The sequence below is a fragment of the Macaca mulatta genome, chromosome 7, assembly GCF_049350105.2.
Source record: "Macaca mulatta isolate MMU2019108-1 chromosome 7, T2T-MMU8v2.0, whole genome shotgun sequence".
Classification (NCBI taxonomy): Eukaryota; Metazoa; Chordata; class Mammalia; order Primates; family Cercopithecidae; genus Macaca; species Macaca mulatta.
Window position 1 is genome coordinate 52,313,227 of NC_133412.1, and position 18,387 is coordinate 52,331,613.

Below are 18,387 nucleotides of genomic sequence, written 5' to 3' on the forward strand. Positions count from 1 at the left end.
TCTACCCAGGGTGGGGCAGTCTGTGGGGGGACAGAGGGATGCATGGGGGCCATGGAGAACCAGAGGAGACACTCTGTGCAGGGGTTCAGGGAAGGCTTCCTGGAGGAGGCAGCATTATAGAGAATAGAGGGGAGGGTAAATGTATCCCAGAAAGGGGTAAGGGGAGAGTGCCAGGCTAGAGAGGGAACTGGGGAAAGACCAGGAGAAAACAAAGTGTTTGGCATGGTCCAAAAACTAAAAATGTGTGGCTCAGTCTGGCTGAGGGGATGGCTGGGTTCCAGCCCAGGTTCTGCTGTTGATGCCTCTGTCACTTGGACCAAGTCCACTCCCTTCTCTAGGCTTCTCGCCTCTGTCAAATTGGGGCCCTGAACCAGATGGGTTCCAGGCCCGCTGGTGGTCTAGACCCCCAAGAAGTCCATGGAGGGGCCATGTGAACATGTATATAGCTCATGGAGGAGGTCTGGCCTCCTCCATGACAACTGACACTTCACAACCATATCTTCCCCTCCCTCTTCCTCTCCCCTTCACCCAGTTCCCCCAGGTGATCCCGGAAACTCCTGGTTTGGCTGCAGAAAGTAACTCTAATTACAGGCTTTTTTTTTTTTTTTTTTTTTTTTTTGAGACAGAGTTTCGCTCTTATCGCCCAGGCTGGAGTGCAGTGACTTGATCTTGGCTCACTGCAACCTCCGCCTCCTGGGTTCAAGCGATTCTCCTGCCTCAGCCTCCTGAGTAGCTGGGATTACAGGGGGTCTGCTGCCATGCCTGGCTAATTTTTTTGTATTTTTTAGTAGAGATGGGTTTCGCCATGTTGGCCATAATTACAGTCATTTATAGAACACTTTGCTGCCTCTCCTAATTACCAAGCTGTGCAATTCCAATTACGCGTCTAAGGAAACATCTCAGGAACCCCTCCCTGGGGCCAGCCTGTCAACTGCAGCCCCCAGGCTGGCCGGAATGGAGTGGGAGTGCCTGTGGCCACTGCTGACGTCTCCCTCCTGGCTTCCTTTCATGTCAGACCAGGAAGAAAACCTTGGTTCAAAGGCCTGCTCTGGGGTGGGTGTGGGATGAAGAGAGGCGGGGAAAACCCCTCAAGATGATGAGCTTGAGACAAGGGGAGGGGGAGAGGGACTCCTGGTCATGCAGAAGGCCTCCATCTACACAGCAGGTGAGTCTTAGAATGCCAGGGTGGATCGTGGTTTCACAGCATGAGCTAGAGCTCGTTCCCCAGGAAAGGGGCTGTTTAAGTTTAGAAAGCAATGGTCCTTCCACTAGATAACAGGTTCCCTGGCCTCCTGTCCATCACCACCACTGAAGATCCCTTAGCAACAGCCTCCACCCTGCACAGCAGCTATCCAGCCCTGCCTCTGATAACTCCTGTGACTGGGAGTTAGTACCCCAAGCCTCTGTGACCTTTGGATACTCCATTAATGAGAAAGCTCTTCTTCCGTCAAGATAAGTTTCCCTCTGTGCAATTTCTTTTTTGTTGTTTTTTGGGGATTTTGTTGTTATTGTTGTTTTGTTTTGTTTTGTTTTTTTGAAATGGAGTCTTACTCCGTTGCCTAGGCTGGAGTGCAGTGGCACAATCTTGGCTCACTGCAGCTTCTGGCTCCTGGGTTCAAGAGATTCTCCCACCTCAGCCTCCTGAGTAGCTGGGACTACAGGTGTGCCCCACCACTCATGGCTAATTTTTGTGTTTTTAGTAGAGACAGGGTTTCGCCATGTTGGCCAGGCTGGTCTCGAACTCATGACCTCAGGTGATCTGTCCGCCTCGGCTTCCCAAAATGCTGGGATTACAGGCGTGAGCTACCACATCCAGCCTCCTCTGAAATTTCTTTTTCGTTTTCTTTTCTTTTTTTTTTTTTTTTGAGATGGAGTCTCACTCTGTTACCCCAGCTGGAGTGCAGTGGTGCAGTCTCGGCTCACTGCAACCTCCGCCTCCTAGGTTCAAGTGATACTCTGCCTCAGCCTCCCGAGTAGCTGGGATTACAGGTGCCTGCCACCACACCTGGCTAATTTTTTTTTTTTGTTTTTCTGAGACGGAGTCTCGCTTCTTCGCCCAGGCTGGAGTGCAATGGCACGATCTTGGCTCACTGCAACAACCTCCAGCTCCCAGGTTCAAGCAATTCTCCTGCCTCGCCTCTCCAGTAGCTGAGATTACAGGTGCCTGCCGCCACGACCAACTACTTTTTGTATTTTTTAGTAGAGATGGAGTTTCACCCTGTTGTCCAGGCTGGTGTTGAGCTCCTGACTTCAAGTGATCCACCCACCTCAGCCTCCCACAGTGCTGGGATTACAGGCGTGAGCCACCGCACCCAACCTGTATTTTTAGTAGAGACAGTTTCACCACATTGGCCAGGCTGGTCTTGAACTCCTGACCTAGTGATCCACCCACCTTGGCCTCCCAAGGTGCTGAGATTACAGGCGTGAGTCACCGCGCCCCGCCTCCTCTGTGCAATTTCTTCCCACAAGTCCCATCTCCAGTCTCTGGGGCTACTGCTCCCTCTGCCCTGGATGTACCAATGGATACTGCCCCCTCTACTGGTCCTCTCCTGGGCAGGTGTCCGGCTCCCCTAAACCTCACTTGGTTCCTTAGCCCCACCAGTTTCTGAGATAGCCCTGATGTGGAGGCTCCCTGGGACTTCTCACTGTACATACCCCCCCCCCAGGTGCCCACACTCAGTCCTAGGCACAGAGCTGGCACTCCCAAATGGCTCCACTCCTGAGCCCCAGCCTCCCACCTCCCACAACTCCCAGGCCCACACCTATGCCACACCCAAATCCAACTCTACCAGCTTCCTCTGCCCCTGCTCCTCACCACAAGCCCCTTTCATCCAGTCTTCAAAGCGTCAAACTGCTGCTCCCCCTGCTCCTTCTTCCAAGTGTCTCCAAACCCCACCCTTCTCTTCCCAGACCCCAGGACTTGCCCCACATCAGGCCACCATCCTCTGTCCCCTAGAATTCTGAAAAGGCCCCTCCCTGCTCTCCCCACCTGAACTGCCCCCTCCCGTGTGTCCTGAGAGCAGCATAGCATAGAGGTTAGAGGCAGGGCTCCAGTGCATTCCATCCCCTGCTCCTCCACTCACTGATTGTGTGGCCTTAAGCAATCTGCTCAACCTCTCTGTGCATCGTTGTCTTAATAGTACCTCTCTCCTAGAGTTGCCTGTGAATAGTCTGGTTACCAAGGAATTCAGAGTGGCCAATAGGGGATGGGAGGGAGGGAATAAAACAAAGCAGAAAGAGGCACAGGAGCCAGGTCCTTAAGTCCTTAAGACCTTTGGTGCTCAACTAAGGCCTGGGAACTTTCTCCTGAGATGAGTGGAGAGCCTTCAGGATAAAGTCTTAAGTCTCTGATCAATGTTGTGTCTATGGAATGTCTTGGTGCCTGTGGTGCCTGTGGAATGTCATGCTTCCTTTCCTGCAGGGACTGAGAGCCCCTCCTGCCCCAGGGGTGCTGAGAGGTCTGTCTCTGGCTCCCCCACTGCCCCCGTGTCTCTGCTGGGACCAGTAAGTATTGGAGCTATGCCTGGCAGAGTTATTTTGCCAGACGCCAGGCCTCTCTCACCACAGGAGATCAGGACTGGACTCCCAGGGGTCTGATCTGACTTCCAACCCCAGGAGGGTGGGTTGGGGCCAGCGAGGGCTTGTCTAGGTCGTCCAGCCTTCCACTGTTGGCCTCAGGGACCATCCAGGCAACCTGCCCAAGTAACTCTTGGCCCTTCCTCTGACACAGACACCACCTACAAAGCTCTTTCGCAAATATATCATTATTTTGTTTAAACCTCGTAACAACTCTGAGAGTTGGGTGTTATTATCCCATTTTACAGTTGACAAACTGGATAAGTATGATCTCTTACCTACTCATCAGGAGTCCACTCATAGTAGTTCATGCCTGAGTGGGAGGAGGATTGGGGGTGCTCATCAGCCCATCTCAGCTAGCCAGGCCCATCACTGAGTGAGGGGCCAAGTGGGAGGGGAGGCGGACTGTGGCGGTGGGAGGGGGGCCCACAGAAGTGGAGGGCAAGTGGGGGCTGCCAACACTGGGACATGCCAAGTAGAGAGAGGCCAGGAGGGGCTGGGACGCCTTGAGGGCAGGGAGAGCAGGAACGGGAATGAAGAGGCAGGCTAGGAGCAGGTTCCGAATCTGAGACATTGGAGGAACCTCCTTGAGTCACCCTACTCTTTGTACAGATCAGGAAATTGAGGCCCACCCAGGCAGGAACAGAAATTCATCTAAGGCCACTTAGCCTGCCAGAGACCAAGCCAGGATCTGTGCCAGAGCACACCCAGGCTGTTCCTGGAGAACCCAGGAACCAGCCCCATGGGGCCAATCAGCTGGCACTGGGCTGACCAGCAGGCACCAGATGAAACTTCTAGCCTCCGGGCCTCTCTGGGTGGCCAGCAGGGGGCGGTACTGCCCCAGGAATGACAGTTCCCAGGCTCCCAGCCACCGCCCTCAGGCCCATCTCAAGGTCCCACGGCAGAACCAGGGCTGGGGACACAGAAGGCATAGGTAGGGGGCAGGGTTTCTGGGGTGGGAGGAGCAGCACGCAGAGCTGAGCATGGGACTCCTGGGCACATTCTGATGCCAGGTCCTTCTAACCTGAGCGAGGGAGGAAATAAGCCCTTCCTTTCTCCTTGCACCTCCACCAATTGAGAGAACATTGTAGAAACGCACCCAGCTCCATCCAAAGTCTGCTCTCTCGAGAGGGGAAGGGGCTGGAGAAGAGACTGTGTCCCAGGCCACAGGCTTCCACAGAAAGTTGTCCTGCAAAGGAGGCTAGACCTAAGGAGGAACTTCTAGAGGCCTCCGCACTGAGTATCCACCCTGGATTCTGGGATTGTCCCTTTCCCAAAATAATGCTCTAGAATAAGGATGGCCAACTGCGGTGCTGTGGGGAGACAGGGGCTAGATGTCCTTATTGCTATTTCAGGCCCCCCTTAGGTGGGACAAGGGAGAATTTTCCCCAGGACAGCTAAAGAGCAGGGGCATGGGGGAGTGAGGAGGGCCACAGGGGTCAAGAAGATGAGCCACTCTGGCCCCCAGGAGAGATGGCCAGGGTGCAGGGGGCTCCACGTCACCCCCATCAGCCCTGGGACCTTTCCCAATGGCGAGGGCTTGTATTCCTAACCAAACTTCTGGATCTGGTCCCAGCAGGAGCCCCTGCTATAATGAGTGATCCCAAGGCCTCCCTTCAAAATCCCAGGAGTCCAGTTTCTCGGAGCAAAAGTCCCACAGCAGCTGGCAATACAAAATCTAGGAGGCAGGGGACCTTGAAGCTCCGGGTCAGAAAGGCCCCACACACCTGCCTCTCCCAAGATTTAAAATGCCAGGGGGCTAGGGGTTCCCATCCCACGCTACTAGACTTCATGGTGGTCCTCAGCCCCAAGCCCACTGTGCCCTGTGCAGCATGGACAAATGACCTCCAAGGGGCTCCTTTCAACGGCACTCCCCTTGGTTTCCCATCAATGCCACCATACACTGAAGTTCAGGCACGGTCTACTGGAAAGCCCCTGTCAGGGCCAGTTGTCCTACAATTAACTCTTCAGTCCTCCCAAGCCTACCGTTCCACCGCACAGAGAGCAGACAGGGTGGGCAGGGGTTTGGGGAGTCACAGCAGGCACCCAGGGACAGAGGGGCAAGGAAAATGGATATGGGGGCACATGCAGGGAGTGGGGGCAGCATCCTGGCAGGTCCCAGGCCTGCGCCGCCTAGAGGAGCCGGTGACTCATGGGGCTGACCGAAGAGCTGAAACCAGACAGGAGAGTTCAGGAAGGAGGAAGGAACACCCACCAGGTAACTTGTATCCTCTGACATGTGCACTTCCTGACCAGCGTTTCTATGAATCAGCGTCTCTAGACACAACCACCTTGATCCCTTCAGCTGCCTCATGCTGACGTCTGAGTCTGGCCCATGCCTATCTAAACCCCCGCACTCTGGTTCAACCACCATCAGGCCCACATAGCAGCTGCTTCAGATCAAAAATCTCCTCTTCAGGGGCTTTTCACCAAGCTGATGGTAAAGGCAGGACTCCTGGGTCCTGGTGTCCACTGCAGCCACTCTGGCTTCCCCTTAGCCCCTCTGCATCCCCTGCTCACCACCTGGCCAGCGCTCCTGCTCTTTCTTCCCCCTAGCATTCCCCTACCACCCCTGCTTTGCCTAGCAAGTACCTACTCATCCTTCAGGTTTTGACCCATGTCACCACCAGTAAGCCTTCTCTGACCTCTCAGCTAAGTCAAATCCCCCATTACATGTGTTTGTGGCACCATGCACCCCTCTCTGAGCTCTTTGCAGAGTTTAGTTGTGTGGTTAGTGATGAGAGTCTGCTTCCTGTACTAGAGCTGAAGCTCCAGGTGGGCAAGGACCGGGGCCTGGTCTAGTTCGCCCTCCATTGTCTCTGCAGCATGTGGCACATAGTAGTCAGTGCTAGACACATAGTAGGCCCTCAGTAAACGTGCTGTGAATGAGTGGGTTCCCCAGCCAGCTGGATGTCCCACGGTTTCCCCCCACCCCACCCTATCTGGCTCTAGCTTCTCTCTATGACCCTTTTCATCTGTAGTCCTTGGAGCCTCCTAATGGTTGGGCTCTGTGGTGGGGACCAGGCAACCTGCCCCTGGGGCCTCAAGATCAAGGCAAGACTCAAGACTCAATACCCGTCCAATAAGTTACAGGGGTAGCCTCAGTGACATCAATTGCCCTGACCCAGTGACTCAGAGGAAGCCAGTCCTCCAGAGCCCACATCCAGTCCACATCTTCCTTGATGATTTTGCATCCAGCTGCTGTTCCAATCTCTGGGCCTATGGCCCTCAGGGACTATACAGCCTCTACCTAGAAATTAGATGCCCAGAGATGGTTAGGGCCCAGCCCAAGGTCACACAGCATAGTTGTCACAGAGCTGCACCAAGAATCCAGGGTGCCAACTGTAGCATAGGGTTCTCCCCGTGCTATAATAAACGTGGCTATTTTTAGGAAGTGAATTAGCAAGTCAAATATGACTTCTGCTAATAATACCACCTTTCTGCTTTTCAGAGTCTTCATCACCTTATTTGCTCCTGCAACATTAGGTGGGCTGGGCACTGAAATAGGTGGTGAGCTCATCTGAAAGGTGTGGTCCAGAGAGAGGAAGTGACTGGTCCTGAAACACAAACAGCCCAGCCTTCCTGCCCGCCCTGCTCAGTGGTACTCCCAGAGAGGGTGCAGTGCCTCAGAGGTCCCCTCCTCAGGGCCTGGCTGGCAGCCTCCCACCTGGGCAGGCTCCTCGGGGCACTCGGACCAGCCTCCCTTGCCTGTTGTCCTCTTGGCCCTCCCACTCCATCCCCCAAGCTGTGGTCAGCCTCCTGCCTTCCCCGCTCCCTGGCAGACCCTGCTCCTGTGCCAGCTCCAGCCCAAACCTGCCTTCTCACAGCCTGTGGGACTCAGGTGGCCTCAAGGCCTGGCATCCAGTTGTAATTTTTCCCCTGCAAATTCCTTAGCACATGCCAGGGGTAGCTCTGAGCAGGAAGGCATGGGCGGCCAGCTCTACAGCCTGAGCTCCCCTCAACTTGGGACCTCAGTTCCCCATCAAAAGGGACAACAGCCTCATGCCAAGAGGGGCTTGGGTTAGATCCAGCCCCTAGTCCTGCAGCCCCATCTCCTACCCCTTCCCCCTCCCCCACAGAAGCTCCTCAGACATCTGGCGGCACCAGACAGGGTTGGATGGACGCAAACATGAGGTCAGATCCTCAATTGCTTCCTGAGCGCTTCCCAGGGGAGCAGGGCGCTTCCCAACTGGGAAGCAGCTGAGCTGCTCCATAAAGGAAACCAGAGAGGCGGGGAGGAATGGAGACCATTGCTGGGAGAGGATGTGACAGCGCCCCCATTTCTCAGATGGGCAACTGAGCCACAAGCCATAGGCCAGCATGCTGTGGCTGCCATGAGCCCCCACCTCTTGTGAAAGGCTCTACTGAGCCCAGGGGCCTAGCATGAGCCAAGGAGGGGGTCAGGCTAAGGCTAAAAGGACACCCTGGGCTGGCTCCTAGGAGCCTTGACTCCCAGGACAGTGACCCGTAGAGACGGGTCCTTCACTCAGACTCACGCTGGGGAATTCTGCAGTCAGGAGGGCTTCTCAGAGAGGGGTGCTGTGGGGGGCTCAAGCGCAACAAGGAGGGAGGAAGGCATTGAGATGGGCTCAGCAGGTGCAAAGGGCGGAGCAGAGGAGGCACTCAGGGATCCCCCTCAGGTGACCGCCCTGGTCTGTCTCCCTTCCCAACGTCGGCTGGCTTGCAGGGGAGGATCTGGGCTCATTGTCCATTGTAAGCTGATTATGTCCCAGTAGCTCAGGCTCCTGGACCCTGGCGGGCCAGCAGGGAGGGGCTTTGTAGCAGGAGGGAGACAGGCCAGGCCATCCCGATGAGGAGAGAGGAGGAGGGGCCTCCCCAGGGTGGCAGGCACAAGCCTGTCCAGGGGAACCCACAGCTGTACAGGAGGCGGTGGGTGCCCCTCCCTCCATCCATTATCTGGCAGGATGAGATGGGCACTCTCCTTGCCCAGGCCCCAACCTGGTCCCCACAACCGGGAGCCTCCCACCTGACACTGTCCTCCCTGGGGAGCCATGCTGGTTGTGGGACTGCGGCCATGCCTGGCAGGGGACAGTGCCGATGCTGACACAGCAAGAACCAGGCCAGTCGTGAACAAAGAAACATGGGAAGGGGCCACGTCTGCAGGAGTCATTCCTGAGGCGGCAGCCAGCACCGTGGACTGTAGGCTGAGGAGGCACAGGACGGCCTCTCCCCGAGTGTTCCAGCCAGCACATTCCTGATCAAGTACTCGGTGGGGCAAAGCTGGTCAAGGCCCTCGGGGCATAGCTCAGTCCAAAATTCCCCATCACCTCTCCCCAGGGCCCAACCCCCTTCTCTCTGGACAGAAAAGTCCTCTGAATCACCTTTCAACCCCGACAGCAGGGTCCACTCACCACCCCCACTTTTTCTGCCATGATCCCCCTCAGGGTGGGAGGGGAGACTGGACAGGAACAGGGGAGCCCAGAAGGGCCCATGCTGGGCCCAACGGCAGACAGCACCCATACAGCAGGGGCTGCAGTGCCCTGAATGGCTTGTGGCAGGTGTTGTGGGGGAGGCACCCAGTATCAGGGCGGCTGGCCAGGTGCGGAAGCCCTGACATTGGGCCTGTCACACAGCATCAGGGAAGGAGCTGCCAGCACCGGTGGGGTGAGGGCTGGGAGCCTCAGGGAAACGGTGGCTTTTCAGCTGAGTGAGCGAGAAACAACGTGGAGTTGGTGCCCCACTTTCCAGACACAAGCAAGGGAGGGCTGCCCACTGCCCGCAGAGCCCCCGATCAGGGCGGGAGGCACCGAGAGATCCACCGAGCCAGACCAGACAGGGTCAGCACATGGACCGGCGGAGACCAAGGTCCCAGAGAGGTGGGGGACAGGAGGCGCCCCCGCCCCTGCCACATGAGGAAAGTGGGCATGCTGGGCAGAAAGGGAGGGGCTGGTGCCAGAGAGGAGTGCCAGTGTCCAGGGCGAGGAAAGACCAGCACCATAGACTGTGGGTGGGGCAAGGTAGGCAAGTCCAGTGTGGCTCCAGGGTACCTCAGATGCTGAGATGTAAGCAGGGTAGGGACATTTGCTGCATAGCCAGGTTCTGGGAGTACCCAGGGACAGCATCACCCTTAGATGCAAGCAAAAAGGAGCCCTGCCCTGGCCCCTGCATTCTAGAGGATCCCACTCCAGCCTTCCACTGGCCTTGCCACTCCAACAGGGAAAAAAGGTCCATGAGCCAAGGAAATGTGTCCACCCAAGCCCCACGTCCCCCCCAAACACAGAACCCCAGAATTCCCTGCCCACAGGGCCCCAAATCCAACTCCATAGCCTGCATGGGCCTTTCTGCTGGGCCTGCCTTCCTGAGAACCGACCTGCAGCGGGTGTGCACACCCCAAGGCCTCGGGGGTGGCTAAGGGGCAGCCGCTGCTATGTATGTGGATGGGCCTGGGAAGGTCACACACTGCCTGAGGGGGAGCCCGGGATGGGAGCTGAGGTTGGCTCAGCCTCTGCCTGCCACACTCCAGTCCTGGATTCTAAGAGCCCAAGAATTCTAAGTGCAAACCTGGTCCTCAGGGTGTTACGAAGGTGTATTTGTCAATGTAGGAGGATACAGCATATCCTATGTAGAGGTTGTTGGCTTGATTTATAACTTTGAAATATCCAGACATATGGTGTGTGTGGACCTCCATTTTTGCTCCTGCCCTGGGCCCAGGCAATGTCAGGGGTGGGATCAGAGGGCAAGCCCTGGCCCCTGCCCCATCCCTCAGGAGACCCCTGCTCTCCAGCCAGTGAGCGCTGCCAAAGCAGGGCTGGGCAGGTGGCCAGCAGCCCATGGAGCCCAGACGCAACTGTGGACCTAGCCCCAGGGCTGGTGGGACCCAGTAGGCTGGGTCCTTGAGGCTAGAAGCAGGGGAACCCCAAAGAGCAGCTTCTCCCAGGGTTGGGCTTCTGATTGAAGCTGGGAAAGCCACAGAGAGGCTGAGTGTGTGGCCCAGGGACACACAGCCTGGATGGGGCTGCTATGCCCTCCCCTGCAGGTCCCTCCTGCCTCCGAGGCTTACCGGCCTCTGCATCCAGCTCGGGGTGCTTTGATCCCTTTTTTGAGTTCATTCCTGTGGCCAAGCCCTTCCCCCACGGTTTCCCATGCTGGCACTTCAGGAGGATCCTGCCCCTCGTTCTCTACCCAGCCTCAGCCCCTTCCTCGAGGCTCCAAGCCCCCTCGCCCCCCTCACTGCAAATCACCTTTCTTCCGTTGGAGCCAGGATCTTAGCTCAGGGAGTGACCCCAGCCCCTGGTCTGCAAAGAGAAGTCTGAGGCCCACAGTCCCAGAGCGAGGCTGCGAGGCTGAGCCCACGCTAGGACAGGTCTCCTGCCCCACCCCTTCAGCTCAGGGGGCATCGTCCATCTCTTTAGAGCCTCACAGACCCCCCGGTTCAAATCCCCACTGCCACTGACTCTCTGTGATCTCCCACAAGCTGCTCTACATTCCGAGCTTCTTCGTTTATGGAATGAAGATAATAAATGTTGCCTTGTAAAGTCGTTAGAGGGATTGGATGAAATACACGCATAGGCCAAGCCCCATGCCAAGAACACCTTAGGGCTGAGACCTCCTTCTCTGCCTCACTCTGACAATGGATATTACTAAGCAGCACCAGGAATTCGAGGCCCAGACAGATGTGTCTCTTGCCCTCCGGGAGCTTCCCTCATGCTGGGAAAACAGACATCAGGCAGGAATCCGCAGAAGGCTCCCAGAGAAGAGTGTCCAGGAGGGAGACGAGGGCAGGGTGAGGGGTTGAGAAGGTTGGGCAGGGAGGGCCTGAGAATATGCCCTGAGGACCTAAGGGAGCCAGTTGTGCAGTGTGTGGGAGAAGAATGTTCTAGAGAGGGGGAACTCAGGACGGTGTCTTGCAGGTTCTCAGAAACGCCTGGCACTTATCTGAGCACACACTCCCTGACCCTGTTACCACATCACAGTGGGGCCTCTGTGTGGGGCTGATAAGGCCAGAAAAATATCTCAAGACTCAAGATATTTTCTTTCCTTTTCTGTGAATGGCCTGAGATAGACTGTGCAGGGACACTTGGTTCATGGCCTGCCTCACAGGCCCAGGTCGGCCCCCTCCTCCCCCGCCAACCCCGCCCCGTCACCAGCGCACCACGGAGCACTCACTGCTGGCCGTCCTACTGGGGACTCGGGATTGTCCCCTGAGGGGGGCTGCTGGTCAGTGCAGGGGGCCCATGCGTGACAGGGCTGACCTGGCTCCTCTGTCGTGACACAAAAAGGTCTGCTCTCTGCTCCTCCCAGCCCCCTGCAAATGCCTACATGTCTCTGTGCAGAGACAGGAATGCCCTACATGTCTCTGCCTGCTCGAGTGCACAGTGTCCAGGCTCTGGGCTCAGAGATGAGGACTGGAAGCCAGCTATGTCACCTTTGTTCCCTCACCTATAAAATGGGGGCACTGACAGTAACATTGTCCTCAGAGGGTTCCTGTAAAGGAGTGGGGGAGATGGTGCTAGAGCCTGGCTCAGCCAAAGTGCTCAGTAAAGGCCGGGCAAGGTGGCTCACGCCTGTAATCCCAGCATTTTAGGAGGCCAAGGCAGGCAGATTGCTTGAGGTCAGGAGTTCAAGACCAGCTTGGCCAACATGGTGAAACCCCCATCTCTACTAAAAATACAAAAAATTAGCTGGATGTGGTAGTGGGTGCCTGTAATCCCAGCTACTCAGGAGGCTGAGGCAGGAGAACCGCTTGAACCCGGGAGGTGGAGTTTGCAGTGAGCTGAGATCGTGCCATTGCACTCCAGCCTGGGCGACAGTGAGACTCCACCTCAAAAAAGTATAATAAGAAAAACTGCTCAGTAAGTGCTACTTCCTTTCTTACAGGACCCGTGCCTCCTGGGATGACCCCCACCATCCACCCCTAGGCACCAGGACTGAGTCAGTTCTGAAAAGAAATGGAGAATGAAGCTTTGGGACTTGGTTCCTGCCTTCAGGGAGTCGATGGTCCAGCCGGTGGGATTAGGGTTCATGTCCCTTCCTGGGCCTCCAGGAGGCCATGACCTTTGAAGCAAGAATGAGGAAGCCACGGTGGTAGCGTGGGGCCCTGCATGAAGTGCCTGTGACGGGAGATGGAAGAACTCTGTGGTATGTCCGTGAGAGTGACAGGAACGTCAAGCATTCAAGAAACCAAACCGGCACCCAAGATAGATGGAGAGATCAGGAACTGACCAGCTCACAGAGGCTTCTTGGCAGCCACATGCAGGAGACCCCTAACACCATGGCCAGGCCCCCCACGCTCCATACCGTGTCTGTGACCTCCACAGACTCACTCCACAATGTGACTTTGGGTAGGTCACAGTACCTGCATGGCCTCAGCTTCCCCACCTGTCAGATGGGGAGAATAACAGTGCCCTCCCCATGAAGCCATCATGAGTATCACACCAGGTAAATCATGGCCTGCTCTTGTGTGTGCAGGGACGTCAACAAAGACGAGTTCCTTTTCCCTAAAGTGATGAAAGGGACTTTTAGAAAAGAGGAAGTGGGTGGATTCTTAGGAAACCTTAGTTCCACCCCCAGGCAAGTGGCTCTGATGATTCAGCAGGTGACTTCCAGGTGTGCCCAGGAGGTGCAAGCTACCAAAGTCAGGTCCTGTCACCTGAATTTTCATCCAGCCCAACCCTGCCTCTGGACCCCTGTCCCCTCTTGGGACCTCGAGGCCAGGTCTGGAGAGGATGTGAACAGCTGGAGGCCCTCCCAGACCCAAGCAGGAGGTAGACACAGGGACAGTGGGCATCTTCCATCAGGCGGAGCTCAGCCAAGATTCCAGCAGCACCCAAGGGCTGCTGAGCGACTCGCAGATGCCCATGCCTGGCAGCCTGGTCTCCATGGTCAGACCCCAGCCTCTCTCCCCTGAGCCCCTTTCGTCCTGCTCCCCAAAGCCCCACAGGTTTCCCTGCCTCCATGGCTTTGCCAAGGCCACCCACCTGCCCCCATACACTCCTGCTTCCACCTCCGTGCCTGCAGGCCTGCCCTGCCTGGAGGCCTTCCCCTGTGTTCTACGGTTTCGCACCACGTGGTCGCATCAGTTATCTGTCAAAGCAGCTGACACTCCCTCCGCTCCTGCCTCTGCCCCTTCCTGGCTCTGTCTGTGTCCCCCTCCCATCACCACCTTAGCCTATCTCCCCTCCTTCCTCAGTACTCAGGAGCCAGCAAGGCTATGGGGCACCTGCTGACATTCTGCCTTGTCTCCCTGGCTTCTCAGCCTCCCCCCACTGCCTACTGCTGCCTCTGGACATCAAACCAACAGGACCCCTCTCTCAATAGCCCTGCACCCCACACCTCCAGCCTCTGCCCTCAGCTCTGGAAAGCACAGTCTCCACCCACTGCCTCCATGAACCCTCTCCTCCCCATCCCCTTAACTCCTGGGATCTAACCCCTGCCCCAACACCCCACCGAGGCCACTGACCACCTCTCTGCTGTTATGTCTGGGGCACTTCGCTGCCACCCCTGCCTCCACTCCTCAACGCCATTCCAAAGCACAGATCCTTCTTTCTCTTCTTAAAACATGTGCCCACTCTCCTGGGTCCTGAGACGCCCACCCAGATGTCCTCCCACCTCCCTGCCCACTCCATCACTGGCCCCTTCAAGGTTCCACTTCCTTCTCCGGGGCCACCCTCAAAGAAGCCCCACCCAGGAGTCTGTCCTTGGCCTTTCTCCCCTCCATCGCCTCCGCCCGGGGAGACGGACCTCTCCCACCCCTAGCCTTCCCTTCCTCCTACATCCTTAAGCCCCCCACCCTCTGGCTCCTCTCTTGAGGTCCAGACCAGATAATCTACATAACTGCTGGACACCACCTCCAGGATGTCCCTGGAGATGCCCTCCCTTCTCTCTCCCTTGTCCTCCGCCCAGATGCTGAAAGGGGCACCAGCTTTCACCCCTCCTGATTTCATCCAGTCTCAAGGCGTTAGATGCTGTCTATACTGTCCACACCCAAACAGACGCCTGGCTGTCCTCCCTCCCCCGTCCAGGCCTCTCCTCAGCCGCCCACACGACACTCCACTTGGATGTCTAACAAGCATCTCAGCCGTTCCAGCTCCCGCTCCCCACAGCACCCCAACCCACTTCCCCCACCACTACACTCTCCCCACCCCCGGCTGGCAGCTTTCTCCTTCCTGATGCTCAGACCAAAAGCCTTGGAGGCATCCCAGATCCCTCTCCCTCTCCTGTCCACTGGCAAACTCTGCTGCTCTAATCTCAAAGGAGACCCAGAGTCTGACCGCCACCCCCACCCAGGGCCAGGGCCCCATCATTTCTCATCTGGATCATTGCAGAAGCCTCCTAATTGGTCTCCCTGCTCCCACTTTTTCACTCCTGCCCCCAGGTGTTCCCAGCACAGTCGCCAGAGCCTTCCTGTTCAGATATGTCACTGGATCGCACCTCTTTGGTTGACGCTTCCCGATGGCTCCTGTGTCACTCTCAGGAAAAGCCAGGGAATGATTGGGCACCCTGGCCTCTTTGCCCGCATCCCCTGCTCTCCTCCCTGCACCCTCCTCTCTCTGACTGCACTGCAGAGGCCTCCCCTGGGGTATCAGTTGAGGCAGGCTGGGGTGTGCCACGGTGACCACCCGCAGTCACCAGGCCTTAAAACAGAGAGGGGCGTTTCTCATTCCAGCTTCTTGTGCATGAGGGTCAGCAGGGAGGGCTACGCTGCATTGTCCTCTCTCGTGACCATGTCGGGGACATCTGGAGCATCACGTGCTTCCAGGCAGGGTGAAGGGAACATGGAGTCACTCGCTGGCTCCTCCATACTTCGGAAGTGGCACTCATCTCTTCACTCGTATCTCACTGGCCAGAGCAGATTACACAGCTGGGCCTAACCCCAAATGGAAGAAGTGTAGCCCTTCCCTCTGCCAAGAAGAAGAGACAGGCACTGATGGACAGGGGTGACCCTCCCCACTGCTGTTCCTCGAATGCGCCAGACATGCCCCCGCCCCGGGCCTTTGCCCTGGCTGTTCCCTCTGCCCGGAGTGCCCTTCCCCAAACACCTTCACAGCTCGCCCCTCACCTTCTTTCCGTCTTTGTTCAAATGGCCTTCTTGATGACGCTTCCCCTGACCACCTCACTTAAAACTTCAGATGTCTCCTGGACACGGGCTGCCAATCCCCCTTACCTTTACTTTAGCTTTCCATGGTTCTAACAGATTACCTAATTACATATTTCTTATGTCTATTACTATTGTCTGTCTCCATCAGCTAGAAGGAAAGCCCCTTGAGGGCAGGGCATGTGTTGGTTTTGGTGACTGATGTAAGCCCAGCTCCCAGGACAGTACCTGGCACCCAGCAGGCACTCCATACTTTTGCTGCATGAATGAATGAATGGATTAGGGGCCCCACTCACCACCAGGTCTTGTTCCCACATCCTTCAAAGCTTTTCAATCTACACTTGAGACCCCATCCCAAACTCGCTGCCTTCCCTGGGCCTCGCTGTTTCTCATCTGGGTCCCCATCTCATAAAGCCCCTGACTGTCCCTGGCCTCCAGCCATCCCCTTCCAGTCCAACACCGCTGTGAAAGGCAGGATAGCAAGGTGATTCCAGCGTGGGCTCAGGGTCTTTTCTCTGGCTCTGCTGTTTACCAGCGGTATGACGTAGCCTTCCTTAGCCTTCCCGTGCTCCAGTTCCACATGTTGTGATAGCACTTCTCTCATAGAGGTTGGAGTGCTGAGAGGTTTAAATGAGACGGTGCATGCAAAGCACATTGTAAATGTGGATTATTGCTTTACAATTGCCAGATCTTGTTACCAGACAAAGTAGATCCGAATCTGCTGAAAACTGTCCCTTGGCTCCCGGTAGTTTTCAGTTTCTTCTCTGCACCCAGGGGCCCTCCCAAGCTGGTCTCCTTCTCACTTGCCTGGTCTATCCCTTCTTGCTCCCAGTCCCACCAAACTCCCCAGGGCCTCCCAAGCCCATCATGCTGCCTCCTGCCCCGGCCTGGGCATTGGGCATTTTCTCTACTCTTCACTGACTTATACTTGCTTTCTTACTTAACAGAAATCCCAGAGCTTTTTTGCACATTCATACACAGAAAACTTTCAGATTCTTTTTTCGAGACAGGGTCTCGCTCTGTTGCCCAGGCTGGAGTGCAGTGGTGTAATCTCAGCTCACCGCAACCTCCGCCTCCCGGGTTCAAGCAATTCTCGTGCCTCAGCCTCCCGAGTAGCTGGTGCACACCACACCTGGGTAATTTTTGCATTTTTAGTAGAGACAGGGTTTCGCCATGTTGGCCAGGCTGGTCTTCAACTCCTGACCTCAAGTGATCTGCCCATCTCAGCCTCCCAAAGTGCTGGGATTACAGGCATGAGCCACCACACCCAGTCTCACATTCTTTTTTAGAGCTGTCTTGAATTCTATCATGGGGACATACCATTGGGATATATCAGTCCCAAGTAGATGGCTATTAAGAATGTTTTTGATCTTCTGCCATCACAGGTATGCAGTTAGTGTTTGTGCATCTGTCATATTCATGCAGGTGTCTCTGTAAGACAGGCTCCCAGGAGTGGGATTGCTGGGTCAAAGGTAGCTAGTAAGGCATGACGTGCTGCTTCCCACGGCCTCGCCAGCCCAGTGTGCTCCCCACCAGACCCAGGATCTAGCCCCAAGGCTGAGTGATGCAGAATTCACGCCCTCACCTCTGTGCCATCCTGCCTCCTTCAGCAGTAGGGCTGGAGCCCATGGTGAGGGGCCAACTCGACTTTCTGCCTCAGTCAGGGTCGGTCCACTTGATCGTGATACGTGGGGGCCGAGCTGGGAGGCGTTGGAGTTAGCGGAGGAGGTGAGGCCAGCTCCCAAACACTTCCAGAACACTCTGAGCCTTCATGAAGGCTGCGGGAGAGAGCATGGCCTCTTGCCCACATTCTCCCCACCTGGGCTCTTTTCTCTGGCGGCTGCCTCCACCTCCCCACCAGAGCCAGAGTGGGACTGGCGGTGGCATCCCAGACAGCAGTGAGCAGGCTACAGGGCCCGTCCTCAGCTAGGGCTGGGTAGTCAGACCCCTTGAAGACTTTGGGTGGAGGGCAGCCCAGGAGAGCCAGCCCCAGGCTGTGCCATGGCTCCATGGCTCATGTGGGCAGCCTCCCGCTGGCCCACACAGAGGCAGAGCTGAGTCAGCATCCAGGGTTGGGTGCCTCTGAGACCCAGGCCTTCTTCACTGGGAGGCGTCCCTGCACAGAAGTGAGAGGGCTCAGGAGGGGCCCGACTCTCTGCCTCTCCGCTGCTTCAGGAAAAGTCCTGCTCCTTGGCTGAGCCCTCAGGGTCCTTCTGCAGCCCCCTGCCCACCGCCTGCCCTCCGGTCTCCTACACCCCCTCACACTTCAGTCAGTCATATGGAAATGCTTGCAGTTCTCCACATGGGTTATTCCACTGCCTGCCTCCACACCTCTGACCACGCAGCTCCTTCTTTTCCAGCTAACTCCCACTTTTCCACAAAGACAATTCAAGAGTCCCCTGGAGCAGCCTGCTTGCACCTATGCACTCACATAGCACCTCGTTGGTTTTAGACCTGCCCGGTCCCGCACAGCACCCCCATCTGGGTTCACTGTCAGAGCTCTGAGCCCACTGGGCTACTCATCCCAAAGACATGTAGTACATCCCAATGTCTGTCTTTGCAACTGGGACAGGCCTGGCTGGGGGAGGGACAGAGGCTTCTACCTGGGGTAGCTGAGCTGTCCAGGAAAGTTTCAGCCACGTCGAGCCCCTGGCGTTGCCAAAATCCCCCACCCCATGGTGCCACAGCACCAGGGCAGCCCCTAGGAAAAGCCAGGCCCTCAGAGGCCCTGTGCTAAAGACCAGAAACTGCCCCTG

At 56.6% G+C, this 18,387-nt stretch overlaps 1 long non-coding RNA gene across 1 annotated transcript; it reads left to right on the forward strand.

Moving 5' to 3' along the window:
* The first annotated feature begins 1,068 nt into the window (after positions 1–1,068).
* Positions 1,069–16,633, forward strand: LOC114679263 (uncharacterized). The gene is made up of 4 exons (XR_003730971.2): positions 1,069–1,165; positions 3,422–3,504; positions 12,415–12,975; positions 15,203–16,633. It is a non-coding gene; the product is annotated as an uncharacterized LOC114679263 (long non-coding RNA).
* Positions 16,634–18,387: the final 1,754 nt, after the last annotated feature.